The sequence below is a fragment of the Dipodomys merriami genome, unplaced genomic scaffold, assembly GCF_024711535.1.
Source record: "Dipodomys merriami isolate MVZ:Mamm:240054 unplaced genomic scaffold, mDipMer1.0.p SCAF_21, whole genome shotgun sequence".
In the NCBI taxonomy this organism is placed as follows: Eukaryota; Metazoa; Chordata; class Mammalia; order Rodentia; family Heteromyidae; genus Dipodomys; species Dipodomys merriami.
Window position 1 is genome coordinate 15,169,573 of NW_027203493.1, and position 24,931 is coordinate 15,194,503.

At 42.2% G+C, this 24,931-nt stretch overlaps 1 pseudogene; it reads right to left on the bottom strand.

The window, feature by feature from the left end:
* Positions 1 to 24,931, bottom strand: part of LOC138833976 (spermine synthase pseudogene) — a 53,125-nt pseudogene that overhangs the window by 23,513 nt on the left and 4,681 nt on the right.

Sequence of the window (24,931 nt, forward strand, 5' to 3'; positions counted from 1 at the left end):
AAAGCAGTAGGTTCAATATTCTTAGGTGTGGGAGATATAGTGGTTCAACATTTTGGTTCTAGAGCCAAGCTGCCTAGATTCAAAGCCCACCTTTGCCAATGCTAGCTAGTGATGTTGGGCAAGTTTATTAACTTCTCTGTGGCTTAGTTTCCTCACCTGTAAAATGAGAATACTAAGTGATGTTCAACTTAGAGGATTGTTTAAGTTGTAAGTGATATAAATGAACAATGCCTAAAATGGTGCTTGGCAAATACTTTAATAGATGCTAATGTTTAATATGAGATGAATGGTATCATTTTGCACCTGATAGAAAGGGAATCTGAGACTCAGAAAGGTTAGGTAACTTGATTATTAGGCTTTGGAGCCACAATCCAGACAAATCCTCTAACCCAGACGTTACACCAGGAAGTTGCCATTGTTTAGACTTCTGGCTCCTAAATCATGTGGCTATAATTGGTTCATGAACCTTCCTTGATAGTTCAAGTTCCCTTGCAGGGCATGACTGTGCCTCTCCTGCATCAGCACCCCTCCTTTTATTTCCCCTCTATTTTCACCCTTGATGTGTGGGTAGAGATGACTCCATGTTAGATCTTGATTGTCTAAGACATTCACCTACTTCAAACTCTTGGCTACCTGATTAGATAAAAGTATTGTCACATGACCCAGTATGGACTCATGAAGAGCTGTGAGTTGGTCTGCAACACGAGACACTACAAGGTGCCTTCTACCACTCCATGATTCCTTGAACAACAAGGAGCGCTACAATTGCTGCAACTATTATGCTGCCATACAAGCAGAGTTGGGCCCAGTGCCATTGGCTCATGCCTGTAATCCTAGCTACTCAGGAGTCTGAGATCTGAGGCTTGTGGTTCAAAGGCAGCCTGGGCAGGAAAGTCTGTGAGACTTTTATCTCCAGTAAACTACCAGATAACCAGAAGTGGTGCTGTGGCTCAAGTGGTAAAGTGCTTGTCTTGAGCCGAAGAGTGCAGGGACAATGCCTGGGCCCAGAGTTCAAGCCCCACAACTGTAAAAAAAAAAAAAAAGAGTAGAGTTGGGAGCTATTAAAGGGTGAGGATATGCCATACAGGCAGGCAAAATATGAAGTCAATAGTAGTGAAAAAAGGTTCAAGAAATGTAGATCATCATCCCAATTTTGGCAAGCTGCCAGAAAAGGCCTCATCTGAGGCCTGCACCTGCTTGAGACCATTCTGTTGAGGCCAAAAACTTCTGTTCACTGTTGAGGCCTTCATGTTGGATTTTCGGTCACTCCAATTTTTTTTTTTTTTTTTTTTTTTGCCAGTTGTGGGGCCTGAACTCTGGGCCTGGGCGCTGTCCCTCAGCTCTTCAGCTCAAGGCTAGCACTCTACCACTTTGAGCCACAACACCACTTCCGGCTTTTTTCTTTTTGCTTATGTAGTGCTGGGGAATCGAATCCAGGGCCTCATGCATGCAAGGCAAGCGCTCTACCACTGAGCCACCTTCCCAGCCCCTGGTCACTCCAATTTTTACATAAGGAGTTTTTAGGCTAGACTAGTTCCATTATCTTGACATGGTGTGTGTAGTTTTTACAGAGTTTGCTTCTGCTTCTAAATTTCTTTCCTTCTCTGTATTTTATACAGTACCTATCCAAGACTTAATAACCCATTTTATTCCCCATTAGGAGGGGAGAACAGTAGATAGTAAATGCCTCTATTATCAAAAATGCTTTGCTATGTGATTTAATCCATTAGAGCCTTGCTATTTAAAAAAAATGGAAAAATGTAAGGAAACCAGCTCTCATCGGGCCAACAGCTCATGATATATTTTTGTTGTTATATTTGAGGTGTTAGCATTTGCTCAATTGTTTAAACATTCCTTTCTCCCTGATTCCCCATCTTCCTTGCCTTGAACAGACCGGACCCTTTGGTTGACCACCATCTCTCCATTCTTACTCCTTTTCCAGATAACCAGGACCTTTCCCCGACTATATCCGACAGCTGCTCCATCTCTGTATCCCACTGAGCCTCTCCTCTGAAGTCCTGCCCTCATGCAGGCTATATCCTCCAAACTTATTTTCTCTTCTGAAAAAATGGATTCAACTAAATCATGTCTGAGTATATGTGATCATTCATAACCAGCAGTGGCGCCATACATTCATCTTTCTCAGGTGTGTTGGCAAGGAGCTCAAAGGAAATGGGTAGAGTTCCATAATTCATCAACTTGAAGGGTTGGAAGGAAATTATCCAATTACTCCAATGGTGCTCAAATATTGGTGTAAAATATTATAAGTGATGCCACATCCATAGCATTACATAATGCATTAAAAATCATTGACTTTAAAAAGAAAAGCATAGGAAAGTAGACATATATTCAAGTCAGGATTTTTATAAAAAGGAAGGAAGGAAGGAAGGAAGGAAGGAAGGAAGGACATCCACAGCTTAACTTCTTATACCCAGACTCTATAAAGAATTCCCACTACTCAATAAAAATTTGGCACTTGAACAAGCACTACAAGATATTCAAATAGGGCTGGGAAGATGGCTCAGTGGTAGAGCGCTTGCCTTGCATGCATGAGGCCCTGGGTTCGATTCCTCAGCACCACATAAAGCAAAATGAAAAAAGCCGGAAGTGGCGCTGTGGCTCAAGTGGTAGAGCGCTAGCCTTGAGCTGAAGAACTGATTGACAGCGCCCAGGCCCAGAGTTCAGGCCCCACAACCGGACCAAAAAATAAAAATAAAATAAAAAAAAAGATATTCAAATAGCTAATAAGCATATGAAAATTATACAAAATCATTATTCACTAGAAAGAGGCCAATTAAAACTACCAGAAACTAGAATGGTAAACAACTGGAATTCTGTTGCTCAGAGACATGCAAATAGATAAAAATCATCTTGGAAAGCTATACACGAGGCACTTCAGTACCTGCTGAACATATGCAACCTAATGCTGAAATCAACAATTTCACTCCTAGATACTTTATGGAATTGGTCAATGAACTCTGTGCACAGACCCAGCTGGGGAGTTGCAAATTTGTATGAAAGGTGATAAATCCTCCAAAGACTTTGAACTTTCCTTGAATCGTCCATAAAGTACAGTACACAGGCATACCAAGTCTTCTGTTTAATGCATGCTGAGCAGTTGTCCTACCAAAGCTCATCTGATCTTCCCCTACTAAATGAGATAGATCCTACCAACCGCTAGTGTACAGACAGGCCCTCAAAAGTAGAATTACTTGCTCAAGATTACACAGCTAACCCAAGAATGTTGGGATTTAAGTAGGACCAGAGTCAATTCCCACAGATGTTCCATCTTGTGAGAACTCTCCAGCTGGTTCCTTCATTCAGGCATCCAGCTCTGTAAAGGAGATGTAAATAGCTCCTGTGCCCCCCCCCCCACCTGCCTATGCTATTATTTCTTCACCTACACAGGGACTAGCCTGCTTCAAGAAAGTATTGGTTCACATTTTGCCCTTCTCCAGTTTTCCATCCAGAGCCTTAGTCTAGACCAGAACCTGGCAAATTATAGCCCATGAGCCACGTTCAGCCCATCACCTGTTTTTATAAAGTTTTCTTGACACATGGTTGTTCATGTAGTACAATCTACGACTGCTTTTGCCCTACAATGGCAAAGTTCAATATTGCAACATGGACTATATGACTCTCGGTGGCAAAAATGTTTACTATCTGACCCTTCCTTCATAGAAAAAGTGTGCTGATCCCCAACCTAGATTAATAAACTTCCCTTTTAGTCAGTTCCCCTAAAGGGCTAGGAGGGGATTGATTTAGAAGTGTACTGGCCCTTAACAACATGCTTTCTGATTTTCTGGGGGATTCCTAGGGCTCAAGTTGCTTCTCCCTCCTAACATGCTCATGCCCTCCTCTGGTAACTAATACTAGAAAGGCTTCTTTTGAGCACGGTAATTAGAGTCTTCTCTGTGAACAGCATTTATGCCACACAGCATAATATTGATTTTTCTTTTTTGCCAGTCCTGGGGCTTGAACTCAGGTCCTGGACTAAGCTTCTTTTGCTCAAGGCTAGCACTCTACCACTTGAGCCACAGTGCCACTACCGGCTTTTTCTGTGTATGTGGTACTGAGGACTAGAACCCAGGGTTTCATGCATGCTAGGCAAGCACTCTCCCACTAAGCCACATTCCCAGCCCCACAATATTGATTTTGAACATTCTTTCTCTACTGCATCTCAACACGGGCTCATGCATATTCCGTCTTCAAAACTAATTGCTTGTGGAATATGGCCAATTGCTCACAATTTACACAAGATCAAAGGGAACACTGGCCAGGAGTGCTGGGATATTAGCTCATACCCCAAATTAATTCTGAACGTGTAACTGATAAAAGGAAACCACTACAAAGCTAACAACCTAAAAAGAACTTGACATTTCCTAAACTAAATATCAAGAGACAACTGTTTGCAATTTTAAAGAGTGTGTGGTATGTTTAAATATCTAAAGCCAAAGCCATTAGCTTAAATTAAATCATTTCTCTCCTACCAAAGGCTTCAATAAATAACACTAAGCTTTTCTAAGTATATTTGAACCCTGAAAACTTGAATTTTATAGCAAGAAAGGCGGAAAATATATTTTTATACTAAAACTAATAGTCTGAACTGAGAGTTCAGTTCAAAGCTTTGAATAAGCCTTTTAACAATAGCTGAACTCTTAAATGAAATTAGGCTTTGTTTTTATATAAATTATCTCATTTAAGTTCCCCAGCAGTAAGTAGATACTACAGTATTCCTTTCATACTTTTTTCTTTTTTTGTCCTTCCTTTCTTTCCTTCCTTTCTTTCTCTTTCTTTCTTTCATTTTCTTTCTTTCTTTCTTTCTTTCTTTCCTTCCTTCCTTCCTTCCTTCCTTCCTTTCTTTCTTTCTTTCTTCCTTTCTTTGTGGCAGTCATGTGACTTCAAGTCAGGGCCTTCCTCTCTCACTTGGCATGTTTTATTCAAGGTTAGCACTGTGTCACTTGAGCTACATCTCCACTTCTAGCTTTTTGGTGGTCAACTGGATATAAGACTCTCTTGGATTTTTCTGCCTAGGCTGACTTCAAACCCTGATCCTCAGAACTAAGCCTCCTAAGTAGTTAGGATTGTAGGCCTAAACCACTGGTGCCCAGCAGTTGGAAGTATTTATCATCTCCATTTGTAGTGAAGGAAATGAATAAGTAGCGTGGTAAAGAAAAATCGCAAAAGTTTCCCACACTGGCTATAGCCTTAACTCTTCACTCCTTTCTGCTCCCATAATGTCTTATGCACACATCATAAGAAGTTATCAATGCCATCTCTTACTAGAAGTCCCATTGGTGAGAGGGACCAGTTAATTTTTTACTCATAAAGCACATATTGCCATCCTATTATACACAAGGCATTGTTCTATGTTTTCAAGGCACCCTTCATTGTCCAACAACCCCAACAGTTCTACCATCATTGTCACTGTTCAGATGACTAATCTGAGACTCAGAGAGGTAAATTAATTTGCCCAGGATTACAGAATCAGTAAGATAACCAAGTAGTGGAAAGTGCTTCAGAGCCCCTCAGGAAAGGGCCATGTTGATTCAATAATGAATCCAGTTGTGGCTGTTGAGCTGTGACGTGTTTGATGGGGTAAGATCATAGGTCAGGGCTGGAGCAGAACCCAAAAGCTCTGCTGGCTAAAAGAGTAAGGAATCTGAATTTCCCAAGAGGCAGAGAGAGAACAACACTGACAGCTTGTATGGGGAAAAGGGCATGGAGGAAAACCCTCCAAGTTTAGCCAAGTGGAACTTTGGAGGGAAGAAATGTTGAGCGATATTAAAGTTGTGCCTGTGTGCACTGTGTACATGCAATGCGTATGTCCTCAAACTTCCTCAGATCTAATCAGAATACTGGAAATAAAGTCTACCTGTCCACTGATGTGTAAGGAGACTCTATAGGGTAACTTGTTGAGTGACTCTTAAGTCTGGATTGTTGCAAGAGAAAATCAGCAATTGCTTATATGGGTTCAGGAAACCACATGCAAGCAACAGCTAGCCTGTTGTCCAAGTCACAAACATAATTTACAGTGAATTGATTCTGAGTCATTTGTGGCAACCATATGATTCCACTGGATTAAATACTCTTGAGTACTTAGTTTGTTTTGGTTTTTTTTTTTGGGGGGGGGGTTCTGGTCGTGGGGCCTGAACTCTGGGCCTGGGCGCTGTCCCTCAGCCCTTCAGCTCAAGGCTAGCTCTCTACCACTTGAGCCATAGCACCACTTCCAGCTTTTTTCTTTTTTCTTATGTGGTGCTGAGGAATTGAACCCAGGGCCTCATGCATGCAAGGCAAGCACTCTACCACTGAGCCACCTTCCCAGCCCACTCTTGAGTACTTGGTACTCAACAATATTACTGGTTATCTGAGACTGCATTTCTTTACTGCTTACTATGAAAGTTATTTTCCCCTATTAACTCATTTAACTTTCTCACCAGGCCTGTGAACCAGGTCTTGGTGTGACCACCCTTTTATGGAGGAGAAATCAAAGCACAGACAAGGCAAAACATGGTGATCACCATGTTAACCATACCACTGCTGGCAAGAAGCACAGCTGAGATCTGAATTCAGATAATATGACCTCAAAGCCCACATTCTGACTCTCTACCCTAAATGTGCAGGATGCTTGGAGCACAGCAGCCTGAGGAGAAATCAGTAATGACAGGAGTTGCCCTCTAATCGCAGCTCCAGTTCCTGAGTTGATGGTGTCTACACTGTATTTAGTGTACTTGCTGAGGGCAGATTTCACTGACAGGGCAGATAAGGTCAACGACCCCGTTAAGACTGCAGCTTGCCTGCTGCTGAGCTCATACAGGAAAACACTTTGGCGATGAACGTGGGCCATCTGGTCCCCAGCCCCTCCTCCTGCCCCTGCCTGATCACAGGGAAGAGCAGGCTTGTCTGTTATTGGCTCACCTGCTACTTCCAAAGAAGGCAGTCTTTAGTGACACAATAAAGCAAAGCATGGCACTGTCCAGAATGTGAGGACCAGGGCAAAACTGTCTTTGGGGCACATCTAGCTCCATCTCTCTCTCCTCTCTCTCTCTCACTGGGACTGTATGTGGGTACCGTGGCACCACATTTTTAAAACTTGAAACACACAGAGAGCTCTTTGAACTCAGTGTTAGCAGAAGTGAAAACTTCTTGTGGAAGACAAAGCAAAACATAATAACATTAAGAAAAGGGAATCCCAAGAACCTGGCTGTCACCTCCTTTACTTTTTTTTTGCACTAACCACGACTGATTTATCGTGACTGGGACTCCATGTAAATGTCTTGACTAGGCTGTGGTTGGGGTCTGTTACTGCTTTTCAAAAAGCTGAGGAGACTAAGAACTAACAATTTTTGTGTGGTTGGTGGTGGGAGCAGGGATTGTCTATTAGAAGACCCATTAACTTTTAGAGCCGTTTTCACGATGACATTAAGCCATTTACTTAGCACTTACTCAGGGAATAAACATTGATAGGGTGTTCCAACAGCCCAGATGCACAGCAACATCTGGCAGGCAATGCCTCTGGACTCCTTTTGAACATGTCAGTCAGCAGCGCGGCAGTTTCTGAGAGCCCCATGCTGAGCCCTCAGTGGCTGGAATAGAAAGGCAGCTGTTGCATCAGAGAATGAAGCCGGAAAAGACCCAGGTTACCCTGCCTCGGCTGGGAAGCTGCAGCCTTGGTTCCACCATGCATGCAGTGACAATCACCACTAACATCTATTGAGCACGTCTAATGAGCCAGACACTGCCCTGTGTACTCTGATACACTCTGTAGGAGTGAGGAGGGGGTCAGAGCCATTCCTCTTTCCAAGTGAAGAAGCTGAGGATCGGAGAGGACAAATCAGGCTCTCACGCCTGTCTGTCTAGTGGCAGAGCCTGGACTTGAGCACAGATTGTTTCAGACCCAGAAATCTTGATGAAGAAGCATCATCTTGCCCTGGCACCCAAGAAGGTAGTAATGAAGCGTTGCCAGACACACTGTACCATATTCTGACTGGCTCAGACTCGTCACCTGAACCTCTAGATCCCTGCTTGCTGTAAAGACATCTGCAGTGACCGCGCACCAATGATGTATTTATTATATGGAGAGGGAGTTCTCAACTAGCAGGCCTAGTACCTCCCCTTTCCCCATTATACCATCCACACTTTTCTTTTCTACCTTCCTCCTCCTTCCTTTCTCTAAATCAGAGTAAGAAGCATCCAGATAACTCAGAAATTAAGAGGTAAAAGGAGCACAGCGACTGTTTGCAGTCGGTACCTCTGTACCTTCTTCTCTTTGAGTCTTTCTTTAGATCACAGGTAGATAGATAATAGGCAAAAACAGGGAAACGGGGGAAAATCCCTCCCCCCCCATCTCAAGCTCCCAATCACCTTGTTACCATTTCTAATTCCAAACTTTATGGATATGTTAGGTACCACAAGCATGTATTATTCCCCTCATTCCTGCCCATCTTTTCTATGCTCATTCCATGTGAAGACTCAGGGAGAGCACCTTTCTCTTTTTATAGCTGCATATATTTCGTCTTATGGTGGAATACTATGAACTCTGCTTCACTTACACTTTCCCTTCCAAAGAAACAATCCAAGAGGTTTCCAGTAATTTGTTATACTTAAGTGGTTATTTTGACTCCTTTGGTTAGAACATGAAGAGAAGGAAGAAAATAGCATCCCAGAATTCCAACACTATCCACCACTATTCTCAGGGTGTAGGGTACCTGTGGTTCAAGCCTGTAATCCTAGCTACTCAGAGGCTGAGATCTGAGGATCTTGGTTTGAAGCCAGCCTGAGCAGGAAATTCCATGAGATTCTTATCTCCAATATACTCTGCAGAAAAAGCTGGAAGTGGTGCTCTAACTCAAGTGGTACAGTGCTAGCCTCGAGCAAAGAAAAGCTCAGGAACAGCTCTCAGGCTCAGAGTTTAAGCCCCAGGACTGACAAGAAAAAAACAAACAAAATCCTTTCAGGATCAGTGGCTTGTGGCGAGCGAGAGGTGTTTAAACTCTAGTGTACTAAAGAAGCACAAGGTCTAAGATCGTATAGGCAGTAAGGATGGGATACACATGCAAGAAAAGGTATAGTGGGTAAGTGCTTGCTATAGGCGCACTGAGGGGAGAAGATGGCATATAGTCGCATCACCCACCTATCATTGGGATTATAGTGTAAACACCAGAGATTCCTTGGAAGATCTTCGGCTATTGTAGCCAAAGAGCAGATTGGGCTAAAACTCAAGAACAATGGCAAAGTTGTTAAGCATCTGAATTCATACAGATTGCACAGTTTAAGGCCTCACAAGAGGAATTTTGCAGGTTCAGCCAATTTAGTACCAAATAATAAGTGTAATCTCTCTCCCCCTCCCCCCTTCTCTGTACTAGGATTTGAGCTCAGGATTTTGTGCTTGCAAAGCAGGTATTCTACCATTTGAGTCATGTCAAGTAAGCACAGAACCTTCTGCTTACTTTTTTGTTTTTGTTGTTATTGTTCTTGTTTTTCAGATAGGGTCTTGCCATTACCTCTGCTCAAGCTGATCCCAAACTTGCAATTCTCTCATTTCCACTTGTCATGTAGCTGAGATTATAGGCATATGCCAACACACTTGTCTCCATTTTATTTTTATAACCATCTGTCAGAGACAAGCTGCGAGCAACACTGCAGCATACAACTGTGGCCTGGCATGCACCACATCCAGCACTCTTTCCTCTACATTATACTACATTTGACTGTTGGTGATGAAATGCACAGTTGGGCAATTTCTTGGCCATAATGTTTGTTTTGGTGATAAGGGGTCAGAGAACAGTGTTATAGAAAGTTCCTAGAATTTGGGTTGTCTCAAGAAACTCACCAAGACCTCTCTAGATTAGTCCCTCCCTGAACTCTATTCAACACTGCTGTTCCAGAAACTTCTTTAATAAGACAAACTCTCCCAGCCTGTCCCTCATGTCTACCCTGCTCATACCTTTCAACAAAGCCCCCCAAATTCCAGTTAGTTATTGCTGTGATGCTGTGGCAAAACAAATACTTGGCCACCTAAGGAAATACATGTTTTTTCTTACTCACAGGTCTGCAGGGCTAGTAGGACAATGCTGCTCAACTTGGTTTTGTTCCTTAACTGCTAGAGTCCAGGGAGAAAAGGCAATAACCATGGAAAGCATGCTCTTTCCTTGGTTGGTGCTCACAGGAACACACAGCCAAGTGAACAGTGCAAACATTATTATAGCCTCTCTTGGAGTAAAATCCATTTACATTCTACATTCCATTGACCCAAGTCAGTCACTGGCCAAGCTTGACTTCACACATCCTAAGGTGGGAAGAGGGGAGTGGAGATTGGCTGAATGATTTATCAATCTATCCTGTCAGCTAAGAATGTGCTTCCATGAAGGATGTAATCTTTCTGAAACTCTTCAAGTTAATACTTGATCAAATACTTGATCAAATACTTGATAAATACTTGATAAAATACTTCCCTATTTATTCTGCAGAATATATATATATATATATATATATATATATATATATATATATATATATATATATATATATATATATAAAGAGATCCTCTTTTGAAGACATTTTCCCAAGAAACCCAATGGGGATGGAAAATGACTGTCTTCCAAACTGAGACTAACCTATTCAGTTGATAGTGGGATATTTATAGGACAAGTCCTTCACTCCTAATGATCTGTCCAAGTCAAACCTCTTCTTACCCCATTGCCCCCACCTCTTCAGTAGTAGACTATTGAATATACAAAGCCCCATGTTTGATCCCCAGCAACACACACACACACGTGCACACACACATGTGCGCGCACACACAATTTTTCAGCAAACTTTCCTCCTCAAGGACCAATGACCCACCTCCAGCACAAACCTTAGGAACGGGTCTAATTTGTTTCCAGGTAATTCCATTCCCTTAGCCAGTGCTTGATTCTAAAGTTGAAAGGAACCTAGAATGGGCACCATTAGACACTAGTGAGAGGGTGGAGGAAATCTCGTGGAAGGAGTAGCTTCCAGAAAAAGTTTCTTCACGTCAGGGAGAACATCCTAGTTCGGAACTTTCACCTTGAACCCATGGCCTGGCTGTGTTTTGCTGTCACTGTTACAGCCCAGCTTCTGTCTGAAGATGAAAGCCACAAGCAGACGGCAGAGAATCCAGATGGAAAGATCAGACATCTCCAGGATGCAGTTGAGCCTCTAAGGCACCCATGCCTGAAGTTTGCCCTAGCTGCCCTAGCCTTCATGTGACTTGACAAATATTTGCTTGTGACATCCAGCTTGTAATTACAGGTATCCTAAAATATCCAACCTCAGCTACTCACTAGCATTAATTAGTCTTCGGGTAAGTCACCTAAGTTCTTTCTTTGTAAGTACCAAGGTTTGAACTCAGCTCTTCATGCTTGCCAGGCAAACATCTCTCACTTGAGCCATGATCACAATTCTTTTTTGCTTTATTTTTCCCACACAGTCTTGAGATTTTTACTCAGGCCAGTCTTGGATCATGATTCCCTTACCTATTCCTCCTGTATAACGGGTAGACATTACATTGTCCAGCTTGTTAATTGGGATGATTGTATCACCAATTTTTTGCCCAGACTAGTCTCAAACCATAATCCTCATGATCAGCTAATTTCTTGAACTCTGTTTTTGTGCCTATGCCATAGAATTGTTGCGAGGAGTAATGATAGTGCAAAGGAAGCATTTGCAAACTGATGAGGGTCAGGCAGCTGGTCAGGGTGCAATGACTCACAGGTTTGATTTTGCTACCGGGGGTGGTTGGCACTTGACAAGAAAGCACAGGTTTGGGACAATAACTGCACTTCCCCAGGCTGAGTTTTAGCGCCCCCTAGCTGTTTCCTTTAGAAATGTACAAATAAACTCCCTATAGGAAGAAGCCATGTGCTTGCTTAGGGTGTATCTAAACCACAGACCACTTACCAAGACATTAAGGGGTGGAAGGTAGGGATGTTTTATGTCTTAAACATTATATGCTTATTACACAACATTAATTAGACGAGCAACACAAGTAAAGTAAAAGAAAATTCACATCTGATTCCATGCTCCCAAAGAAACCCTTGTGTTGGCTGCTTTGAGAAGGACAAAGAGAAAGACAGACAGCTGCTCTCATGCAGTAGGTCACATGGATGAATTGGTGAAGTTTTGTTTTGGTTTTCAGAAAGCAACTGTGCAGTATCTTGGAAAAGATCATGCATTTTACCCTTTGGCTCTGTGATTTTGGTTCTAGGAATGCATGCTCTGGATGAACAACTGGCAAGGTCCTGGCTACTCTTCTACATATTTCATGTCTGTCCTGTCTATCCTCAGAGAAATCTTATTATGATGCTTTTTACTAACAGCTTTATTGAGATGTAACTCACACACTGTCCTGTGGGAACCCTATGCCCATGGGAACAATGAAAGAATGCATGAAGAATGAATGATGCCAGCAGAAAACTGCTGGTTGTGTGTATAGCTTAGGGCTGAGTGTGTCTGACCCTCTGCAGTAATCCTGTCAAAAGACAGGAATAAGGGTGCCTGTATTTTACTGCTTCCTGGTATCTTAGATCTGTTACTGAAACTATCTTACTGCTTCCTGATACCCTGTTATCTACCTCTTAGAATGTATCCTTCTGGTCTGTTCCTGTAAACTAGCCCTAGGACAATCTGATTCTAGAAAAGCAGAGGGTGGGGGATACATCTTTGGTTTAACCATGTCTCTTGGCTGAATTCATTCCTCACACCATGGAGTTATTTAAAAATTATGAGAAAATACTGCATGGGCATTTTTTTTCATCCATTGCCTTGGTATCTGCTGGATAGAACCAGCACTGTCTGTTTGGACTGCTATAATAAAATACCATAAGTCATATGGCTTCCACCACAAGAGATAATTATTTCCTCTGGTTCTGAAAGCTAGGAGGTCCCAGATATAAGCTCTGGCAAATTCAATGTGTGGTGAAGACCCATTTTCTGGCTCAGAGATGGCACCTTCATGCGGGGTTCTCACATATTCAAGGGACAAAGGGCAAGGGCGTTCACAACAGCCCCTTTTATAAGTGCATTCATCTCTCTCTCATGACCCACTCACCCCCACCCAAAGGCTCATGTGATAGCCCCATCATTGTTAATTAGGGTTCAACATATGAATTTGAGGGATGTAAGTATTCAGATCGTAGCACCTACCTAAAACAGAACCATTTACCAGGTGCAATTCCATGATTTTGAGTATACTCTGAGAGAACAGTCATCACCACTGTTAATACTTACAACTTTCTTAGCATCCCCCAAAGAAATCCTGCACTCCCTGCCAGTCATTGTCCATTTCTTCCTCCCCACCAAGCCTTTGGCAGCTACTTATCTATCCTCTCTCTGTACAATGTCTGCTTGGGACATTTCATACAAATGGGCACACGCAACACGTATTCTTTTCTGACAAGCTGTGTGTGTGTGTGTGTGTGTGTGTGTGTGTGTGTGTGTGCATACCAATAATGGGGCACAATCTCAGGGCCTCTAGTTCTTGCTAATCTTTTTTACTCATAACTGGCATAACTTCATGAGAGACATCTCCATTTCTGACTCTGCTTGATACTTGCAGATAAAAGTCTCTTGAATCTCTCTACCTGGGCTGACTTCAAACTGTTAACCTCACACCTCAGCCTCCTGAGTAGCCAGGATTAGAGGCTTGAGCCACTAGTATCCAGCTTTCTTTTTTAATATAAATAAAATTGCTTTTATTTATTTTTATTACTATTTTTTTGTTTAGGTGGTACTGAGGAATTGAACCCAGGGCCTCATACATGCTAGGCAAGCATTCTACCAATAAGCCATATTCCCAGCCCCTAAAATCATTTTCATTTGTATAAATAAAATTGCTTTTTTCATAATTTTTTTTCATAATTTTTTTCAAAAAATTGTTTTTATTTTCACCAACAACAGTTAGCAAAAATAGAATATTAGTTGCTTGGTATGAAATATGTGCAACCATTAACATAGTTAATTAAGTCTTTCTATAGCTATCATGTAATACCTTTACATTTGATAATTTCCCCTAAATTTCCAACACTACTTCAAAAACATATTACATATAATGAGATCTATCAAAGGTTTACCTTGGCTAAGTCATCTTGTTTTCAAGGAGTATCTGCATTGTAGCATGTGTTGGTACCATGTGTGCTGAATAATATTGCAATTAAAGATATACCACATTTCTTTAATTCATTCACTGGCTGATGGTCGTATTCTATTTTCTGGTTGCTGTAATTAAGGCTGAGTGATTTTCTGTGTGGAAGAATGTTTGCCTCTTTCTTAGGGATGTCCTGAGGGGTGGAATTGCTGGGTCAAGCAGCGACTCTGTGTTTAACTTTTGGAGGAAGTGCTAGACTGTCTCCAAAGTGGCAGCACCATTATCTCCCTCTGTGGCTTACAAGTATACAATGTCTACACATCCTTGTCAAACTTTATTCGCTATTTTATTTTGGTATTGAGTCTATCCCAGTGGTATGAAGTATTAGCGCATCACGCTTTGGGTTTACATTTTCCTGATGACTGCAGAGAATAGGTATCAGACTTTCTTTAATAGTCCAGATGAGGAAACCAAGGCACAGAGAAGATAACTGATTTATACACAGTGACTCAGTAAGTATGCAGAGTTGTGTGTATAATAATGTACATAGAAGGAAGTTGTCACAGCACTGTTGGTGAACAATGGAAAGTATAACTGCTTGTTGATCAGAGGGATTTTCCTCTACAGAGTACTATTAGGTAGGTATCAAAGAATGAGGAAGGTCCATTGATGCTAATATAGAATGCGTTCCAAGATGCATAGCTAAAGTGAAAAAAGCCCACCACGGGGCTGGGGGTAGATGCTTACTCCTGTAATCCCAGCTACTATGGAGGAAGAGGTAGAAGATCCAGCCCGTGGAAAAGCATGAGATTCTTTCTTAAAAATAAACTAAAATTAAAAAAAACAATTGAATAGAATGGCAAAAATCAAGAACTTTAATAACAACAGATGCTGGAGGGGATGTGGACAAAAGGGAACCTTACTTCATTGTTGGTGGGAATGTAAACTTGTTCAACCACTTTGGAAATCAGTATGGACGTTCCTCAAAAGACTCCACATAGAGCTCCCCTATGACCCAGCAATCCCACTTTTGGGCATTTACCCAAATGATCACAGACAAGACCACACTAAAGCTACAAGCACAGCTATGTTTATTGCAGCATTATTTACCATAGCTAAGATATAGAACCAACCCAGATGCCCCTCAGTAGATGAATGGATCAAGAAAATGTGGTCTATATACACAATGGAATTCTATGCCTCCATCAGAAAGAATGACATTGCCCCATTTGTTAGGAAATGGAAAAACTTGGAAAAAATTATATTAAGTGAAGTAAGCCAGGCCCAAAGAAACATAGGTCCCATGGTTTCCCTTATTTGCAATTACTAGTATATGTCTGAGTCAAGCAGAAAAGGTCAGATAAGGTGATGTTAGGAAAATGAACCCTTAGATATGTATTTAAATGTTTTTTTCTTTTATGCATTTATTTCTAACGCATTTATAAGATTATTTCTTTGTTGCCTTGTATGTCCCTCCCCCACAGTATAACCCCTGCTTTCACTATATTTGATGTCGGTATAATTTGTGGAGGAGAAGGGGAAAAACAAGTCGTTTAAGGATACAGGTGGACCCGTTGCAACAATGAGAAGTACAAGTTGTCATGTCGAAAACGAACTTTACAACTTTGGTGGGGGGTGGGAGGATTGGGTGGGGGGGCGGGGGGAGGCTGGGAAGGGATATGAAGGGTAAACAAAGGAGGAGGCTGCAATGCTTGATAAGAAATGTACTCATTATCTTGCCCATGTAACTGTAACCCCTCTGTACAGTATGTTCACAATAAAAAAATTTTTTTTAATTAAAAAAAAAAGAACTGAAGTGACAGGGCTTTTGCTTAGCAAGAATGAGGGACTGAGTTCAACAAATCTTAGTATCCACAAAAAAGTAAATATGTAAAAAGTCCATGAAACTCTTGTCTCCAATGAATCGTCAGAAAGCAGGAAGTGGAGCTGTGGCACAAATACTAGTCTTGAGCAAAACAAAAGCTTAGGGACAGGACTCAGGCCCTGATTTCAAGACCTAGGACACACACACACACACACACACACACACACACACACACACACACACACACACACTCACACACACACACACACACACACACACACACACACACACACACACACACACACACACACACACACACACACACACTGTACAGTCAGGTGCTAGTGGCTCATGCCTGTAATCCAAGCTTCTCAGAAGGCTGTATTTGAGGTCCTCAATGTGAAGCCAGCCTGGGCAGGAAAGGTCACAAAACTTCTATATCTAATTACTACCAAAAATCCAGAAATGGAGCTGTGGCCATGTGCATCATGGACCTATTTGGGTAAATATAGACAGATGGTTTAGAAAGCTTCATACCAAATTGTTCACAATACCCTTAGAATATATGCCTCCAGGAGACTAGGGACTTCTGTCACTTTGTGTATACCTGTGTCACTAACACCTTAACACAGGAAGTAGCATACAACAGCGTAAGAGTAGCTAAATAAATGTTTGTTATTCATTGAACAGTTCCTCCTAAGAGAGAAACAGAGGCTGAACAACGTGAAGAATAGTCCATGTTTTACTCAGTAGAGCCTCATCTGCTGTGATGAAATATACAGTACTTGCAGGGCGGGGCAGGGACTTGTGTGTATGTTAAGAGTTGTTATCAAAAAAAAAAAAGAGGCCTAGGGAGTTGACATGGAGCTGAAAGGTGGCTTCCTAGGCTGTGTGAGGCCCCTCCAAGGCTACAGGGTTCATCACTTAAAGTGAATACAACTCACTCCCAGCCGCGTCCCATCTCTGGGGGATGATTATCTGTTCCTGACCACTGGGCACCCCACCTGATCAATGAGCCACTCTTCCAAGTAACAGGAATCCAATGGCAAGATGACAGTAGCGAATCTTGTTTTCATGCTTGAGACCATCTTACAAATCAATAAGCATTAGGAGACAAAACCATGTATTTTTTTTCTTTCTATTGCTTTTCAATATTTGTTTAAGTTTTTATTCTGATTAAGCACTCTGAAGAGCCTCAAGGATCAAGGGCTGCTGCTGAATTACAGACTAGTGTGTAATCACATCACTCAGGACTAAGGATTCGCCTGGTAGGTTGGGAGACCATTAGGAGAGGGGACAAGAAGCTATGATTTTACTGTTTTGCCAGTTACCTTAGGGTATGAGAATGACCTACATATTACGGCAGTTGCAGGTTACAAGATTTTAACAGTGAAAATGACAAGTTGTCCCAAATATGGTGGTTAACAGTGGCCAGGACAAGAGAACATGACTTTGATATACATAAGGCTACTCCACATAGTTGAAGAGAATATTGAGGGTCTACTAGTACCTTCTCTGTTTTTTTTTTAATGAACAAGGTATCTCCACATTCTTTTCTTTATATCATTTCTCATACCAAAATGGGACCAGAGATTCAGTGGAATCTGGAGTGACATCATTTTTGACTTTCTCAAGACCTGCTATGTTCCTCCAAAAATAGCCCAAGCTGGCCTAGAACTCACAATCTTTCTGCCTCTGCCTGGAATGACAGGCCTGTACCACTTCACTAAGCTTGTAGAAACATTCTTTTTTTTTTTTTTTTTTGGTGCTGGGATGGAACCCAGAGCCTTGTGGTGACAGCTCTATCACTGAGTTACCTCCCAGGTCTGAGATGGGGTTTTCTTTCACCTATCACATGCCAGTCATGGGCCTTCTTTTGTATTCCTCCAGTGCCTTTCCTTCTTGTCTGTATCCTTGGTACTCTATTGTTGTTATTATGAAGTATTTCATACTGAAAAGCCAAAAGGATAATATAGCTAGGTAAATTCCTACACATTATCCCAACAATTGGTAGTATTGTCCTATATTCTGTTTCTCTTTCCATATATACGTACATATATCTCCATGTAAATTACAGATGTCATGATATTTCATCTCTAGATAGTTTAACTTGTATTCCTCCCAAAGATAAAAAGCAAGGGAAGGGAGGGGGAATGCTGGCGCACACCTGTAACTTCAGCCATGGAGGAAGCATAGGTAAGAGGATCACAGTTCAAGTTCAGCCCAGGCAAAAAGCAAATGCAAGAGACCCTATCTGTGAAAAATACTTAAGACAAAATAATAATGATTAATAATAAATAAGACATACTCACTCTTATGTCCATATCCACATTCCTCTTACAATCTCATTTATCAGCTGGCTTTCCTTCCCTGGGCTGTCAGCTTCATAAGGACTAGGATGTAGCCCTTGGCTTTCTACACTCAGCACCCAGATCACAGCACATCCTTGGTATAAGTTTATTGCTCAAGGCTAGTGCTCTACCACTTGAATCACATCTCCACCCCAAAGTATGTACCTATTGAAAGAACAACTTCCTGTCAGGTCACTTTTCTGCTCAGAACTCTACCCAGACTAGCTGTCCAGACTCAGGTTCTAAGCTGGAGGCTTCCACCTTCTTCCTTTGCCTTCTCCTGACTCCAGCCCACCTCTGATCTCTGGTCTGAGTATGAACAATTCAGAAACATACACATAATACCTGACCATGCTCCATTCCCTCCAACAGAGACACCTCCTTCCTCAGACATGTTTTCCAGGGTCCATTCAACTACCTGCCCAGCCCTGGAGAGTGATCACAGAGATCTCAGGTACAGTAGAAGTCTATTAAATAATTGCTAGCTGTATGAGCAAACAGAATATTGCCACTTTCTCCTCTGTACTCCAGACAGCTGCAGCCCTGGCTGCTCCCATTCTGTGTTTGGGGCTGTATAGCCATCCATTCCCAGCCCCCTATCTGTGTCCTGAGCTCCAGCCCCACCCCTTCTCAGCCCAGTGCAGCCTAGCCCTGTTACCAGGTCCTAACTTCCAACTTTACCCCTCCCCAACCATGCCCTGCCCTGTTTCTAGGCCCCAGCTCCCCCATTCCATAGCTCTGCCCTGTCTTGTTCCAGGGCCCCAGCTTCATGCTTTCCCAGCCCAGCCTAATCCTGTGCCATCCCTCCCCAGCCCTGCCCTGCTACCAGACAATCTCCTGACAACAACCTTAGCATCTTCCTCCCAAAAGTTTGCTAGGACCAGGAGCATTCTTCCCTTCCTTAGGGAAAAATAGACAGCCATAGGCCAGGTCTTTTACTTTTAAAGGAAATAATTAAGCATTTAAATTAAAGAAGCTCTTTAAAGAAATAAATAATATTGTATCTCAAAGTCCTTTTAGGTAAAGTATTTCCTAAAAAACAGAAGGTAAGATACTAAAGCCCTTTCTACCTTACATGGGACTCCCAGAACCCAGTATTATTGTACTAGTGCCAACAATGAGACATTCCACACCGCAGTCTTTCACTGTCTAAGCTATCTGAGAGGGTGGAGCAGGGGTGAGGCAGCAGATTTATCAAACAGTCAAAGACACCTCCTTTGTGCAGGAAACTCATCTCACAGTTCCTGAGAAAGCTCCTGACCCTCATCACTCCTGTCATAGCCCCTATGTTGCAAGCAGATCACACAGGAACAACCTGCTTTACTTTTTTGTTGTTGGTAGTCATGGGGCTTGAACTCAGGGTCTGGGCACTGTCCCTGACCCTCTTTGTGCTCAAGGCTAGCACTCTACCACGTGAGCCACAGTGCCACTTCTGTTTTTTGGGGGTGGTTAATTGGAGATAAGAGTCTCATGGGAACTTTTCTGCCTGGGCTGGCTTCCAACTGCAATCCTCAGATTTCGGCCTCCTGAGAAGCTAATTACTTCTATAACTCTGTGTTGAGGAGAAAATTTCTACCAGCACAACCCAAACTCTAATAGGCAATAGCTCAAAAAGTACCAAATGCTGAAAACCTAAAACACTGTGCAGTCAGTGGGCTAAAGCCAGAATCTCCACTCTGCTCCTCCACTTAGAATATTCCATCTTGGATGAATTCTTTAACCTGAGATCCAGATTCTTCTTCCATCTGTGGATAAATCACATTGTTCTCCATATTCGTCTCACCCTGCCTCCCACCATACACACCTTCCCTCCTTCCCTCAGAATGTGACTATATTTAGTAATAAGACTTTCAAAGTGTGATTAGGTTAAAATAAGAATCCAATCTGACTGTACATCTGGATTCCAGGAATGTATACCTACCCAGAAGAAAGAGAGTGAAGACACCTGTGAGCCAGGGAGAGAGGCCTAGTCAACAGCCAACCATTTACTTCCCAAGAGTGTAGGAAAATTAATTTCTGTCATGGAAACTAGCCACGCTCTGATATTTTATTATAGCAACCCTATAAGACTAGTAGGGCACTACTCTGAAGCCCTGATAGCTAAGGAAGGAGTTGTAGACAAACAGCTCCAAGGCAATGCAGAGACTTCTAAAAAGTATCCACAAAGTCATGCCAGGAAATACTGCATCAAGCTTAATACAAACTCCAGGCCCAGCCCAGCTTACTACTGATTTGGATCTTAAATATCCTTCAAAATCCCATATGCTAAAGGCTTGGTCTTATCAGCCCGTGGTGCTACGAGGAGGTTGTGGAACTTTTAAAAGGCAGGGCTTACTGAAAGGAAATTAGGTCTTTGGGGGTGTGGCCTTGAGAGGGATACTTGAACATGGCTCTTTCTCTCTGTTTCACTTCCTAGCCATCAGGAGATAAACAGCCTTCTTCTGCCACATGCTTCCACCATGCTATAGTACTGCCCTACCACAGGCCCCAAAACAACAAGACCAAATGACCAAGGGCTGAAACCTCTGAAAGCAAAAGACAAAGTAAGACCTTTTCACCTAGCACCGTGGCTCACACCTGTCATCCTAGCTAATCAGGAGGCTGAGGTCTGGGGATTGCAGTTCAAAGCCAGCCCAGGCAGGAAAGTCTATGAGATTCTTATTTCCAATGAACCACTAGAAAACCTGAAGTAGAGCCGTGGCTCAAAGTGTTAGAGTGCTAGCCTTGAGTTAAAAAAACTCAAGGACAGCACCCAGGCCCCGTGTTCAAGCCCCACAGCCACAAAAAACGAAAAGGAAAGGAAAAAAATAGACATTTTCTCTCGCTAGTAGTTGATTTGCTCAGGCATTTTGTCACAATAACAGAAAGCTGGCCAACACACTACAGTACTAAGTGGAACTTCCAGATCCTCTCTGATCCCCCTGCTGGAGTCAGAACCTTCACTGAACATAAGGGAATGATGAAAATATAAAGTGAGGATGAGATGGTAACTACAGGCCCTCTTCTCACCAGCAAGCTCCACTGGATTAGAGTGGGCGTCCACACTGGGCATAGAGTTTGAAGATTTGACTTCTCCCACAGGAATGACCACATCCTTTGTTGAACAGATAGGGTTAGAACTAGGAACTAGAAGTGATGAGAAAACCCTGAATTCTTGAAAGTTAGCCAAAGCGTCACAAATTTGTTTTAATTTTCATTCTAGGGCAAGGGGAAGAGTGCAACCCAAGGGGAGGAAACAAGTAAGGACAGCAATGAGCAAAAAATAAAATTGGCTTCTTAAATACATATCATGAATTGTTTATTTAACATAAATCTCCCTTCATAAGCAACAGCTGCTTAGCCTAGTCTCTTTTCAAATAAGAGGTACTATTTATTAATGAGTTCTTAGCATTCTAGATTCTGTCCCTACTGCCTCTGAAAAATTCCACTTTTCTTAAGCAAGACAGAAGCTGGTGACAGTAGACCAACAAACAGTTCTTGCAGGCCTTAAGCTGACAACTTGATTGTCATTGTTCTATAAAGCCATGGACTGGATGTTACCCTCTCTACCCAATGACTTAAGAGGATACTCATCTAAGTCTAGACAGGCCTAGATCAATACAACACACTAAAGTAAACTTAGCATAATTCAATCTGTCCCTTAACACCTGTGTGACCTTGGGTAGTTGACTTCTTTGTACCTTAATTATCTTTTCTATAAGATAGGAGTAGCAAAGTATCCATATTGATAGGATAATCATGTAGAGTAGATGAGGAAATAAAAAATTTAGAACATTGGCATAGTGCAATGGATTCAGTTAGTTTATCATTCAGTTATCATTATACTGCATTACTTCTCAAAATGAAATCTCACCATATTTATATTATCAGTATGACCACATCAGAGAGAATGTTTTACAAAGGATTCAGTGGTAAAAAGCTGAATCTATAGCCAGATTGCCTGGATTTGAATTGTGCAAGAAGGTGAGGCACACCGAATCAGCATTATCCACTGTTATTAATTCAGCAAATAAATAATAGAGTGAGAGCTTGTTACGGCTGTTATTAGACAATAGTTATTTCAATAAACTGACAAACCCCTGAAGATTCTCGTCACCCAAAGATATCTAGGGTTAAATGGTACAGTTATACCTCATTAGCTACTAAGAAAATAGTTGCAAGACCCCCTGGTATCTTATTTTTTAAATGGTGTAGATCTTTGTATCAGCTATGCAAGGCCTCCGACATTCTTCAAATCATCTCTACATTACTTATAATGCTAGTAGAATACAAATAGTTATTATTGTACTGCATTGGTTAGAAAATAATGACAAGGAAAAAAATCTATATGTTCATTACAGATGCAACATTTGGAAAAAAAAAAAAAAAGCATTTTCAATCCAAAATTGTTTGAACTCTCAAATGCAGAACTTGTGACTATGACAGAACTCCATTTCTTTAACTGGGGAGTTGCCAAACTTGACCTCAGTTGCTTGTTTCTTTGTTTACCAGCAGAAAATGACTCTCAAGCAAATATGGCATCTTGAACCCAGGAGCTCATCCACTCTGGGCTGGATTCTCAGCCAATCACCTGCAGTACCTCCCTCCACCCCCTCCTTCCCCCCCCCCCCCCCCAGCTCCCAGGCTCTTTTTATTACCTGGTCTGGTTCTTTCCTCTGGGGTGGATCCTACCTTACAAGGGAGAGATGGAAGCTCTCTGGCCCTCCAGCCTGCTGAGAAGGTGACATTTCCACAGGCTCAGCTCTCTCTGGGCCCAGCTCACTACTCACTGACCTAGGGCCTGAAGTGAAATGGTGAAGCAAGCGGAAAATATGAAACACCAATACGCCCTACAGGAAATCGTTGTGTAGTTGATTTCAGAACTGAAAAACAAATGTATCATTGGAGAAAGGAGGGTAAAGTGCCATTCAAGGCCATTGTTACAGTCCCTGCTGTGTGGCTTGGGGAAACAAAGGGGGCCTGTGTACAAGAGGACAATGCTGTTGTGTTACCAGTTGCTTCTGTGTTACTCCCCAGCACAGGGGCCAAGAAACCAGGCCACCGTGTCTTCTTCAGTCTGATGTCTCTAGCCTTCACTCATCATGGTGACCAGGTCATTCAGAGCTAGGAAGGATATTGGAACATTCAGCCTATGGTTTACTAGAGTAGGAAGCAGGGGATGACCTTTCAAAGGAAACTAACTGGCCCAGTATGGTGACTCACACCTGTAATCCTAGCTACTCATAAGATAGAGATAGAGAAGATCACAGTTTAAGGCAAGCCAGGGCAAAAAGCTGGCAGGAACCTTCTCAACCAATATAAAAAAACTAGGTGTAGTGGTAGATTTGCCCTTCCCAAATAGGAGGACCATAAACAAATAGTTCAGGCTGGTCCCAGGCATAAGCACAAGACCCCATTTAAAAACTAAAGAAGGTGCCAGGCACTGTTGGCTCACTCCTATAATCCTAGCTACTGAGGAGATTCAGAACTGAGGATTATGGTTCAAAGCCATCCCAGGCAGGAAAGTCCCTGAAACTCTTATCTCCATTAAACTACTCAGAAAAACCTAGAAGTGGCATTGTGGTTCAAGTGGTAAGGCACTACCCTTGGGCCAAAGAAGCTCAGGGAGAGCACCCAGGTCCTGAGTTCAAGTCCCAGGACCAGCACCAAAAACAATTACTACTTAAAGTAAAAGAGACTAGGAAAGTGGTTTAAATAGAACACTGCTTAGCAACCTCAAGGCCTTGAGTTCAAACTCCAGGATCACAGTGGAAGAGGTGAATGGCTAAGTGCCATCCTTCTTCCTCTTCCCTCATCAGTGTTTAAAGACCCAAGTTAGAGCTAGAAAGTATCGCAGATATTATTCCTCCAAACAATTAGGTCATCTGTCTTTGTGATGGGTCACCTGAATGGAACCGTTCGCCAGTCATAGAGCATGGTAGTAGCAGCCTGGAAGGCGAGATGAATCACTATATGTTCACACCCACAGACCCCCATATGAGACCAAATACAGCTGTAAAGGACTTCAATCACCCCTGCTTTCAAATCCTGGCTCTAGTACTATTTCCCATGGACTATGAGGGAGTCGTTATTGTTGTTGTTGTTTTCCCTCTGAGTCTTAGTTTTCCCATCTGTAAACTGGAATTGTTATTGGATTGCAGGGAATATTAAATGAGTTGATACCAAGGAGACCTTTAGAAGCCATGCACAGCTCATAAAAAAAACAAACAACATACACACAAACCATGAATGGCAGGTTAGACACTTACATGGCTCTGGCCACTTGTTCAGAGTTATGGAGAGATTGTATACTGATTGTATACTGATTGTTCGGAGTTATGGGAGCCCTGAATGCAAAGTCTTCACATTCAGTTCTCTGCCTCTTATGCCTAACTTTACTTCCCTAGACCCCTGAAGGAAGATGGGCAATAAAAGATACTCTTCGGGATGAGGAAGGGACAAATGTGTGGAGAGGGTCCACTGGGACACATCAGTGGTAGGAAATCAGGACATTTGTCTTTAGGAGACAGCCAGGGCTTAGCTCTAGCCAACTGCTACAATATGCATAAGAGGAAACAGCATGGCTGAACTGGCCAGTTTTTAAAGAAATGCCCAAAGTCTGGACATTTTATGTCACATTTCCCAATTTTGCAACACGGAAGACCAAAC